We start from the raw sequence: 12,630 nt of genomic DNA on the forward strand, positions 1-12,630 counted from the left end.
ACAGCTGTTTTATTTTTTCATTAGAATTGAAGTTGCAAAATATTTTTTTTATGACAAGATGAAGAAGAACACAGCTTGAAGAGAGAGAAGTAAAAAGTTCATCTAAGGTGTGAAAGAAGAGTTCAACTGCATTTGCTATGGATCAAATGCTTCCTATTCCATCTAAAATTAGGGAGGAGGTCATTCATTCAGTATCAGAGCTGTTGCTTACAGTTCATAAAGATATAAATAAGAAGAGAGTCTAATTTAGCATTTTGGTCTGTTTCAGCTTAGGCACATGTCTTGTATAAATCTCACCACTAATTTCTTCTCACATTAAGCATAGCCCCAAGGAATTTGTTTTACAGGGAGTTTAAGGCTTTGAACTTTGATCACTGTAACCTGGTTCTCACAACCCAGAAAACAAGTGTCTGAAAAAATGAAGAGTGAAGAACATGCACCATCAGTATCAATTACTGCATTGTTAGGTGGTGAATTTTCCCCACAGAGAGTGAGCAGTTCACTTGACGTGGTTGGTACGGGGCTCGATCCTCCTCCCCAGCAGCAGTGATGGGAAGCTGATATTTCCCTACACTTCAGCAGTGAGCAGGGAGAGTAACTGTGTGCAGCATCAGACCCAAAGCCTCTGTGAATGCAGGGAAAAGAGATCTCTGTCAAGAGAGGCTTTCTGTAGTTTGAACAGTGAGCTGCAGTCTTTGAAGAGAAGACTTCAAAGGAAACAGGAGAAAAGAAACAATGTCTAATCTTCATATAAATGCGCTCAAGGGTCTCTGAAACTCAGACGCTTCCAAGATTTAAGAATTAATTATCACTTGCTAGAAACAAGCTTTATTCACAGGTAACTGGTACATCAGTCTGAGCCCTTTAGGTGCAAAATTCATGGTATTATATTGAACTGATTAAAACTTGACAAATCACCATATTTCCCTGCAGTGTACTTGCACTTTTTCCAAATGTTTGATGTTATCTTTCACATTGTTTATGTGAAATATCTGACAGTAGCTCCCCAAATTTTATCTGTCAGAAGAGACACTCACAGAAATAGCTTGGTACAGTCATGACTTGCAGGTTTTTATGCAGCATAGTGGGATGAGTGGATTCTTGATTTCTGTAGAGCAGTGCAGCTCAGTTGACTTCTACTTACTGTAGCAAAAAAGAAGACTCTAAACCATTTGTCAACTCCACAAATGTATAAATAGTGTGGATCACTGTGAATAACTAAAACCAAAGCAATGCTATTCTGATTTCTCCTAGCAGAAAGATGTCCTCCAAGCCAGCTAAGGTATCAGGATCATAGAATCATTAAGGTTGGAAAAGAGCACTAAGATCACCTAGTCCAACCATCAACCCAGTCCCACCATTCCCACTAACTATGGTCCTCAGTGCCACATTTAGCTTTTTCTTGAACGCTTCTGGAGAAAGTGACTCCATCACCTCCCTTTGCAGCCTGTGCCAATACCTCACAAGCTTTTTTCCACTTGTCCTATTGCGTAACTATTCCTGTTGTATCCATTTTACACCTGATGTTTGAAACTTGAAGAAGTGGTATGGCCCAGGGTTGTGGGGCAAGCTAATGGTGGAATAAGAAATTAAACATTTACGTGTTGGAGAACTCATGTGATGGAGTTATCGTGCTCAACAAAGTGAATGATTTATTGTGAAAATCTGATCAGAAATCTTGCTAGTTCATGGCAGCATGTGAAGCTGTGCTGATCACACTGATAACTGCTGATCAGCTGGTAGTTGATTTCTGTGTTTACAAGCTAAAAGTTTGAGCCGAGCTGGCTGCTGTGGCCCAGGTGCTGCACAGAGCACCTTCAGACCTGATTACTTGATTGTGAGTCTCAGCCTTTGCATCTGTAAAACACTGTCTGCCTCTTGCCTTTAAACCTTCAATGAGAACAATTGCTGCAGAGCCTCCAGAGAGCTGCACCACTGAAAGGAAGCAGTTCTCTGTCACGAGCAAGGGTTTTCAGACCCACAGCAGCTCTGTTGGGTATACAATAAGAAAAATTTTCTTCCCTTATAAAGTCAGTGAACCAAGGTAACTGTACAGCAGAGAAAGAGAATGAAAGGCAGAGATCAGGTCAGACACAGCCACTTTGAGAGAATGAATCTCACAGGCAGGATTGCAATTGCTTCATTTTCTGTTTATAGCAGTATGACTTTTGAGGTTAGATGGAATTTGTCTTGATATTTGCCTGGTGGCAATCAGAAGGCATCAGAGACTGTTATCTCCCCATACGTATGAATGCTTTGCATCTTGATAACAAACAGATCCAGGCACTGCACACCACCAGCACCTTCAGATTTGCTGCTGATGGGAGTCACTGGAGATCACAGAGAATCCAAATAACACAGGGGCATTGCATTATCCCTTATTAGCATCCAGGGGGACGCAAAGGGCAGAGATTGACCCTGGTGTTACATTATAACAAGGCTGTGGGTGTTTGTTTTGCAAGGAAATATTCTTCTGCAAATATTCAGAAAAAAACTCAGTTTCCTCTTACTGACTGTTGCAGCTCCCAAGACAACAAAACCTAATGTAACGGGTGCTGCCTCTCCCTCCCAGAATGGGAAATGTTGACATTTCAAGTATTTGTTTAACTGATGTTAGTTGACACAGCTTGTGAGAAATTATGCTGGGAGGAAAGGAAACCTCCCAAATTCCTCTGCTTCCTGCTGAGTGTTCTGAGTGACCCCACCAGGAATGTCCTGGCCCCATAGCAGGTCCTCCAGCCTTCCTTGGGGCTGGCACTGTCTTGCAGACTTCCAAATTGAAGTACATACTGGGATGGGACTAGCAGTGGCTCTAAGGGGGTACAGCTCAGGGTTTGAGTGGTGTCTTCCAGGGGTGCATCTTAGTACTGGTGATCTTCAATGTCTTAATCAACGACATAGACAGCGGGACTGAGTGCAGTGGGTCCAGAAGAGGGCCACAAAGATTATCAAAGAGATCACATCTCCTATGAAGAAAGGTTGAGGGAGCTGAGCTTGTTTGGATTGGAGGAGGGATCCAGAAGATCTCATTGCAGCCTTTCAGTTCTTGAAGGGAGATTATAAGCAGAAGAAGGAAAGACTTTTTACATGGTCTGATAGTGATAGGGCAGTGAGGAATGGCTTTAAACTAAAAGAGGGGACATTTAGATTAGATATTGGGAAGAAATTCTTTACTCACAGAGTGGTGAGGCACTGGCACAGGTTACCCAGAGAAGCTGTGGATGTCCCATCCTTGTAGGTGCTCAAGGCCAGGTTGGATGGGGCACTGGACAGCCTGATCTGATAAGGGGCAACCAGCCCACAACAGGGGGTTGGAGCTGGGTGATCTTTAAGGTACCTTCCGACTTAAGCCATTCTATTATTTTATGATTTTATGATTTCTCTTGGCATCAGTGGGCTGGGTGGGGTAAAGCAGGCAGTGCTGGTACAAAAAGAAGCAACCCTGCACTGAGTTATTTTTCCCTCCTGAAGATATTTTCTATGTTTCTTGTAAGATTTTGGTGTCACTTTCTGCATGCCTTGCTATAATGCATTGCCTGAGGCATAATTAAATTCAAAGGGCATGTCTGTGTTGAAAGGGAGGGCTGCAATTTGTTGGTGTTCAGATTTTTCATTAAAAACCAAGCAGATTTTCTGACTGGCAGGAACAATGGTTACAGAATAAAAATGCTATTAAAAAAGAGGGGAAAGCAAATGCTTTTTCTCTTTCTTTCTCTCTCCCTTGTTTAACAGCTACCTACCTGACAGTCCCACACTGAATTGGAAGAAAGCCCGGCATTTAAAAATAGTGGGATTTTAACAGAAAAATAAGGCAAAGAGAAAAGCCTTGGTGCAGAGAAAGGTGTGGCAGGTGTTAAGTAAATTCATATCGATCTATCTGTCTCTGTGCTCACAAATATCTACAGCTATGCACAAGTGAATGTGTGTGCATGTATGTGTTTCATTATCAGATGAGAAATTTGCCTTCCTGCTGAATTTCCCCTGAAAACTCAGCTAATTAGTTCTCATAATGCCCATGGAGGCAGACGTTAGTATCATCCTTATCCGCAGATGAGGAGATAGCAAAGAGCACAGAGAGAATGGAGCACAGAGAGATTAAGGGATTTCTACTACAGCAAATTCAGGGTGGAGTTAGGAATTCAGTTCAGCAGGCAAAATCCTAACCCCATTAAAAGCAATGGGAGTTTTGCATAAGAGATGCCTGGATTTGACAGTTTTGCTGCTTTGTTAAAACTGATTCATTCTATGCAGCTTCATGTATCTTGATGCTTTCTGATGGAAACCACACCTCTGCCTGTTTCCAGGTCTCGATTAATCCCAACTGAGTCCCTTTGTCCTAGACTTTCAAAGCAGGGACTGAATCTTTCTATGAGGAACTCTGCACCATACACTTACCTAGCTAGAAAAATAGTCGGGAGTGAAAAGTGGAGTAATTTAAAATCTACCCAAATTGAGTGCTATATTCTCCCAGGCCACCAAGGTCACAGGAACTGAAATTTTACATTCCAAGTTGCTATGTTCCACAGCTTGGTACTATCAAATACTTGGCTGGAGGGTTTCAGATATTCAGATGAACTAGATTTAAAATAGATTGGACAAAACCAGCTCATTAAAGAAAAAAAGGGTCCTCATTTATCACGGTATTCTTGCCTTCTTGTTTATATTCTCATTCCAGGGGAACATTTCCATATTATTAGGGCATTTTCAGCTCTTATTTTTGAGCTTACTTTGATAATATTGGTAGAACACTTTGAAGTTGAAAATGTAAGTGCTAAGTGGTATCACTGACACACTTTCCAGCCAACGCTTTTTCCTTCCCAGAGGTCATGTGAAGCAAATGTGTCACACCTGCAAATGTGCATAAATTGCTGCTGGCAGCAGAGGGCCAGATTTCCCTCAAAACTGCTGTAGCAGCTGTGCACGGGCTGAAAATGCCTAGAAGAAAATTCCTCTTTTTGTCAGAATAATCGTTTGCTTAGTAGGGGTTCGCTGCTGGAGACCAAGTCCCAAACCTGGCAGTGAAGCATCTGTAATGCACAATTTGACTGCAGGATAGAAATCCCTAGAAGTCACCCAATGACCTCCTGTTTGCTGTCAGTTCTTCAAAGTTTCTTATTTACAAGTGGATGCTATGGTTCGAGAAGGGCTGGGAGGAGTGCAACATGCTGGGCTATGTGGGGTGGGCAGCAAATGGACCTGCTGCAGTGCCTTGAGCATGGGGACTACTTCATGATATTATCCACTGCTGCAGTGCACTGGACTTCTAGCTTTGCTGCTTGCTTGCCTTCATCCTGCAGGATCTCAGGGCAGGAGAAGGGTCACCATGGGCTTATCCATGGAGAATAGTGCCTACAGAGTTTTATGGCCTGCTTGGGAAGTCAGTGACATCTGGGTTAATTTTGAAAATCTGCAGCTGCATCTGTGTCCCGGACACTTGCAACCCTTCCTCATCATCCGCAGGGCTTGTGAACACAGGAAGGATCCTACCTAGTAACCTCAGGGTATGTACAACAGCTGCCTGTGGAGAGCGAGGTGGAAAGCTGTCATCACACTGTATGTATGGCTGCCTTCCTGCTGAACCACAGCAATACAACCACCCTGCTCACCCCCTGCTGTGATTTATTACCTTGTCATATTTTAAAAGCTAAAGCAGGTTGAGCTCAGTCAGTGTTTAGATGGAGAAGCCTCCAAGGAAAACTCAAGAGCTAGAGGAAATGTTTCCTGAGTCAGAGCTGGGGCAATAATACAGTGTGGTGTTAAAGACGTTGCCTTTGGACTGATTGTAAAATCAAGGTATTGGCCACTGGTGGGTTGTGGGGAGGGAATGTAATACTTGACGTGACTGGACAATGGCTGACAGGCATTTCTCTTCCTACAAGGGTCAGCCCTACAGCAGGTGTAAATTGGATGAATAGAAGATGATGAATCTAGCTGATTGCTTTCTCTGCTGTGTCTTGTTATAGGGACTTAGAGGCTTGGTTATTTTCCTTTGACCTCTTCCTTTGTATGTTATATAGTTCTTCAAGTTGCGCAAAAACATACAATAGCATTCAAAATTCAAGAACGTGGAAACATTTTATGGTATGTACATTTTTTCTAATAAATCCCCCACCCATCTTCTGGAAATCCACATCTTGCCTATTCCATTAAATCTGGTTCTGCTTAACACTTGGGGTTATACAGACTTGACTTCTCCCTCATCTTTCCCACAGAATTACCTGGAAAGCTCATGCTGTTCAAAGCTATCTGCAAGGCTGGATCTATAATCTACCAGCTTCTTACATAGTACAACATCTCCATATCCAGCCCTCAAAGGACAGCCAACCACATCTGTTCCCATTAGATCTGTAGATGTTGTGGTTGAAGTCCTGGATTCTGGGTGCTGGAGCTGTGGGAAGATACATTTTTTACGAGTAAAGTGCATTTGCTAATTGTTCATTACATAGTTCACATGAAACATCTCCAGCCAAAGAATGTAAACATTTCTCTTCTGCCATGTGGGCTATATGCATGTAATAAAATACATGATGCATTTTCTAAATATGAAAATTACATTGAAAAAGCACTGATCTGAATTCAAAGAGATAAAAGAAAATGAACAATCTCATCCATGCACCAGACTAACCCCTCTGGTTTCTAAACAAATACCTTTCCTCCACCTGTAGCACGTTTTCCCATGGGACTGTGGAATTCAGATTCAAAAGCTTTGTTTTCATCTTCTGTTTTTGAGCCCCTGGTTTAACAAGCTGCAGATTGAAGTAGGAAAGGTGATAAATAATCCCAGAATAAAACCAGAAAAGCAACCAGATAATTTCTACCAACTGTTATTTTAGGTGGCCATTTAAAGAGTGAACTAATTGGACAGCAGGTTGTGTAGGAGACACTGCTGCAGATGCTCTGTGACTATAATAATTAACTGTTCCTCTCAGCTACGAGAGATTATGAAGAGAGCACTGAAAGGAATTTTCTTTAGAATACAAAGAAGTATGTAATGTGAGTTTTTTTTGAGGAAAAGATTATGATTTATTTGGACCTCTCTAGACAGACGCAGAATGTGAGATTAGTTCACAACTTACTTAGGAACAAGGACATTTGCAGGCTGGACTGCACCCAACCCAAGATGCTGCAGGAGATGTTACAAGAGAATTTGTGGAGGCTGTTATGTTTTCACAAGTGGCACAAACATTGTCCTAATTTCTGTTTATTGCTGTTGCTGCTATTATGGATAGATTTAGTTTCTATCATAAGCACAAAAAAATGAACAAAGATGTATCTAGTTCAGATATCCTTGTCCAAAACATAAAATTCTTCATTCTAATCTATGCTGAATGGCAACAACCAAGAAAAAATCTCAATTCCACCCATGTTGTTAGTCATTCCAGTCCAATATAGACACACATTGCCTCAGCTTATTGTTGTAAAAATGATCACCTTTCTTCTGGCCACACAGCATGCAAGGGACATGGGAATCTGCCTGGTGGTTGTGAATGCAGTGCAGACCTTTTTCTGTCTGTCATGCCATCAGGCAGCACCAAAGCCCCCAGCAGGTTGTTTTGCCTTTGTGCAGTGATGCTGCCTCTACAGAGCAGAGATACTGACACTTACCTTCTCTGAAAAGCAATTTGACTGATAGCAGTGGCTAAAAAATAACCATAGAAATAACAGGAAGGATTGTTTAGTAGGATTATCAGTTACACCACTGAAATTGTGTGAAACCACCCACAAATCTCTTCCTTTGACAGAGAACACATTCACCTTCATGAAAAGCTTCTCCTTGTGTTCCGCCTGCAGAATTAGGTTGAGCGTTATATTTTTATTTCTTGTCACTGGCATTTTTTTTTACTGTTAAGAGTTAAAGACACCCTCTAAAACAAAACAAAGCAAACATATTCACCTAAACATAACTGTGGTCATATCCCTCTTTGAGCTGCACTGGGGACGAGTCTTTTGCACTGGAAATTGCTATGGCTGGCATTTTTGCCTTGGCTTCAAGGATAGTGTTTTCATGTTCTTTTCCTTTCTTCATCAGCTTTCTTCTCTTTTGTGTCTGCCTGCCTCTTTCCCATTCCTTTCACAGTTGCTATTTTTGCTCTGAGCAGAGAACTCAGCAATGCTCTCACCCTCTCATGGGTTCTGTGTACCCTTGAGGTCAGGCTAGCAAACCTGACCATCTCTTGAGCCAAACTTTACACCCTCCCTGTGCTTTTCTTATACCCTTAGCTTCATCACACTTTGCTAAGGTTTTCTCTACTCTTTCCCCTAATTTGTCATGCTCCTAGCAGTACCCAGCACTAACACATCTGGAGTTAACTTGGGTGCTGTTTGTGGCTCTGATGCAGAGATCTCGATGGACATTATATCAGTCGTTCCTCTCCCCTCTTATTTATTTTCTTCATTTCAACCACAAGATTTTGGGGGAAAGCGACAGTCCAATACACTGTGCTATTACCCACTGTGGCACAACTAATGTCCTCCACAGCTCAAGACGCTACATTCTTCTTTAATATACACAGTCGTTCTGATGTATCCTCACATTTCTCTGAACTCATTTCACTCTTCTGCCTCTCTTCCTCCTCTGTCTATTCTTTTAACAGAACTCCTCTGTTCTTTTAATGCTATCTTTCTTTTAGGCTCTGTGGTTCTTCTTCCTTTTCCCCACGCTCTCCCTGCCCTCCTCCAGAGATGTACTGCCAAGACTTGGGCTGTTGTACTGGGGCAGGAATGGGGCTGGGGGCCAGCAAGGGGCTGCCAGGAGGGGTCAAGACACTTTGCACCCTCTGCTTTTGTAGTTTTTTCTATGCCTGATACCAAGTGGGCAGAGAAATAAAAAGAAGAGGTAGAGCTGACTAACAGAAGTGACGTTTTGTAGAAAAAGCTGCATGAGCAATGGGGAGAAAACCTTGCATTTAACGTCTGGCTTGCATAGCCTCTTTCCTTGGAGATCTATAGTTAGTCATTCTTCCTGTCTTACATTTTCATATCTGCCTATTTACTTGTTTGTCATTTTCTCATTTTCTGTTCAACTCTTCTTCCTACCAATCTGCATGGCCTATGGGCTGCTTCAGTCCAACCAGTGCTCCCAAAATCCCTTGATTGGGGTGCTCCAATAAGGCAACAATTAATTCCTGTATCTGTAATTTGTTTATCTTCTTCTATAGAGTCTCAGAACAAGCCTCAGGAGAGAGATATAAATGATGAATGCAAGTTAATAGTATGGGAGTCTGAGGAAAAGTACATTAGAATGGCACAGCAATAATGGGTATAAAAACAACTGAAGCATGTGGGTGAAGTCCCTTCTATATCATAATATTTTCACTGGTATTATACATGGTAGTTTGTGCTAAAAAAATTTGAAACTTAAAAGTGGTAAAAAATTAATGTCTCCACACTGCTACTGAAAAGAAAGATGGTTAGGCAAACTATTCCCAGTTGTTAAAAGGGGAGGCTAGGGGGTTGGGGATAAGCAGAATAGGTGAATTTAATTCAATTTAATTTTAATCATGCAGAATACTGCAACTTGGTGACATATACTAACTGGTTTCCCTCTGTCACTAGGGCAAAAATGTAGAGCTCCCAAGAGAAAAAATTCCCTTCTCTCAGTGAAAACATTTAATAAAGGAGGAGCTAAAGAATCTGCCTCTCCTGAAGAGAATGTTTTATCAAGACTCATTTAGGCAAGATGTCTAACCCTTCCAAAAGCTACACTTTGGAGGTTACTCCTTCAAGACATATTTTAAAACTTGGTCTAAAGCCATCACACCATGACTAGGAAGGAGTAGCAACTGTGATTTCTGATACAATGAAATGCAGATGAAACCATTTTTATTTGTTTGATAGAGATAACCGATACTAGATGTACTACAAAGTAGTACGAATATGACGAATATAAGATGGAAGCAGAGATACACAGTTGTACTAGCTGCTCAAGAAGCTCAAAGATGTATGTATCATATTTGTAAATATTTTGTGTACTTGTACAAGCCTAAGAAGTTACCCATATGAGCTATTATCACACAGGGGTTTGAGAACAGCTGACACAAATCTTCCAGCATGCAAAAAAATGGGAGAAGCCTTAGACTCTCATGAACACCTTATCAACCTGTTTTAACACGCCAAAAAGATCTGTGAAGGAATGAAGTAGAAAGCAGCCATGCTGATACAAAAAGTGAGATCTGCTTCAATTTGTTCAATAACAAGCCAAAACGATGAGAGCTGAATATCATCTTCGGAGCATAAACTGGACAAGTCCATAGGACATCACACCCAGCAATCATAAACCAGAATAGCCCATGTGTCAGGATATAAGTGTTTTGGAAATACAGGGTGTATTTATCATCATAGGATATGTTTCTATGGGATATGATAAAATATTTTAGCATAAATTGTGCTAATGTTGTATTTGAGAAAGATTACACAAATATGAATTGTGTAAATCCTTGGATTAGATGTGCATTTCTAGGAAGTCAATAGTACATAATCCCACTTCTATGAGCATGCATGGGATAACATAAAAGAAAACTTTTATGTTATTTACACATAGTTATGAAATCATAGAACAGTTTGGGTTGGAAGGGACCTTAAAGATCATCTAGTTCCAGACCGCTGCTATAGGCAGCAATACCTCTCAGTAGATAAGGATGCTCAAAGCTCCATCCAGCCCGGTCTCAAATGTCTCCACACTGGTGGCATCTACAGCCACTCTGGCTCTGGCTCAAGACTCTCACAGTAAAGAATTTCTTCCTAATATCTTGTCTAAATCTACCCTCATCTAATTTAAAACCATTTCCCCTTGTCCTATTACTATAAAATCATTAAAAATCCCTCCCCAAATTTCCTATAGGCCCCTTTCAGGACTTCCCTTTCCAGCACTACTGGAAGGCTTCTATAATGTCCCCTGGAGTCTTCTCCAAGCTGAAAAGTGCCGACTCTCTCAGCCTGTTCTCATAGGAAAGGTCCTCAAGCCCTCTGATCATATTCACGGCCCTCTTTCCCTTCTTCTTTCTTTCTTTCCTCCTTTCTTCCTTCCCTCCTTCTTTCCTTTTCCTTCCTTCTGTTTTCTTCCCTCTTTCCTAATTCTCAACAACAGTAAAACTTCAGCTTTCAACCTGTCTTCTCTAAATCCACATGGGTCTGAGAACTAATTTCATGACACTCATGCTGTTCTACTTTTCTGAGAAAAGCAACCATAAAGCCAACACACTTACAGAAGAATCTGCACTCACAGTGGTCAATATAAAAGGTTTAGTGAAGAGGAAAATAATGAGAACCACTGATGCAAAAGAACATTTTTTAACTCAGGAAAAGAAAAAAAGAATCAAGATTCGCATGCCTTAAAAAAAAACAAAAAAACAGAAGCACCCTGGTTGATGGAGGACCACCTACACACATGTCAAGAAAGACTGAAAAGTAAAGAAACGAGATGACAACAGACTGACACTGTCATTGCCCAAAGAAAGTAGCACAGAAAGTGCTGAACTGAAGTCAGACTTGCTAAATTGATCACTGGGAATTGGATATCTTGACTGTGGCCTAAACCTCTCACCTGGTGCATGAGTCATGGCCCTTTGCTCTGAGAAATGGGAGACCTGGAATCCTATCATCACCCCTGATGACAGGGAGAAGAAAGTAGGGGCTGGAGGGAGGTAGCTAGAAGGTAAAAGTGCTGAAGAAGCTGGGGGCTGGAGAGGGGCAGCTAGAAGGGGAAAGTGCTGATTTTTTCTTATATTACAATAGAAATGAGCCCAGTAATAAGAATAGAAATAGCAAGAATCTCTGCAAATTGCTAGCTGGCTTTTTTTAGATTACCACGGTACCTATTTTTGGATAGTGTAAAATTTGGGTGTATTTTATTATACAAGATGACTGGTCCATAGAAGTTGGATTTACTACAGCAATATGTCAGATAGGACATCACCAGCTAAGTATTGAAAGTCTGAGCCCATTAAAAGTATTGAGAATTCTGATTGATCCAGTGTTCTATGCAGATAAGCCTGCAAAGTGCATTTTCTTTCACCTGACTTGAGTTTACTCAGTGAAATAACAGCCTGTGAGCTAAAAATAGCCTGTCAACAGCAAACAACAGCCAGCTTTCTGCTCAGCATTGTCTGTTCTCTACACTTGCTCTGCACATTGAACTGCTCTTTGTTTCTGTGTCAAATATCCAATGGAGAGTTATCAGGTGGATTGGACATCAAAAGTTGTCTGCACTTCTTAATATCAGTGGCATTTCTCAGCTCACAGTTCTGAACCAAATAAAATCAAATCACTCAGGAAAAAGATGTTGACAGAAGGAAACCATGACCTGCAGGAACAACTTCGGATTTTGGAGGGGGCATTGAAACAAAAGAGCTCAGATATATGGTACAAAACCAAGACAAAACTTTACAAAATGACGATCTTTGACATTGTCTTAATTACATTTAGCTGCTTGTTCATTCATATATTATAGAAAATATGGACTTAACATTTTCAATTCTTCTGTTTCTTAAAAAGATCAGTAAAATCCTCAATATTCTCCAAGGGCTGATTTTTTTAAAATATGGCATATTTTTCAAAAACAGATGTCTATGATTACAAAATGTTTAGTCATACATTTTTTTAAACACAACTTGATATTGGAACTGGATGATT

The 12,630-nt window shown here is 41.0% G+C and overlaps 1 protein-coding gene across 5 annotated transcripts in view; it reads right to left on the reverse strand.

The window, feature by feature from the left end:
- GRM3 (glutamate metabotropic receptor 3) overlaps nucleotides 1–12,630 on the reverse strand; it is a 109,242-nt gene that overhangs the window by 75,905 nt on the left and 20,707 nt on the right. For 2 of the 5 annotated variants that reach the window (XM_048964510.1, XM_048964532.1), the window contains exon 2: nucleotides 6,649–6,746. The exons of the other annotated variants lie outside the window; for them this stretch is intronic. The gene's annotated coding sequence lies outside the window, so the exon portion shown is untranslated. The remainder of the gene's footprint in view (nucleotides 1–6,648; nucleotides 6,747–12,630) is intronic. 5 annotated transcript variants of the gene reach the window in all.

The sequence above is a fragment of the Lagopus muta genome, chromosome 1, assembly GCF_023343835.1.
Source record: "Lagopus muta isolate bLagMut1 chromosome 1, bLagMut1 primary, whole genome shotgun sequence".
NCBI classification, from domain to species: Eukaryota; Metazoa; Chordata; class Aves; order Galliformes; family Phasianidae; genus Lagopus; species Lagopus muta.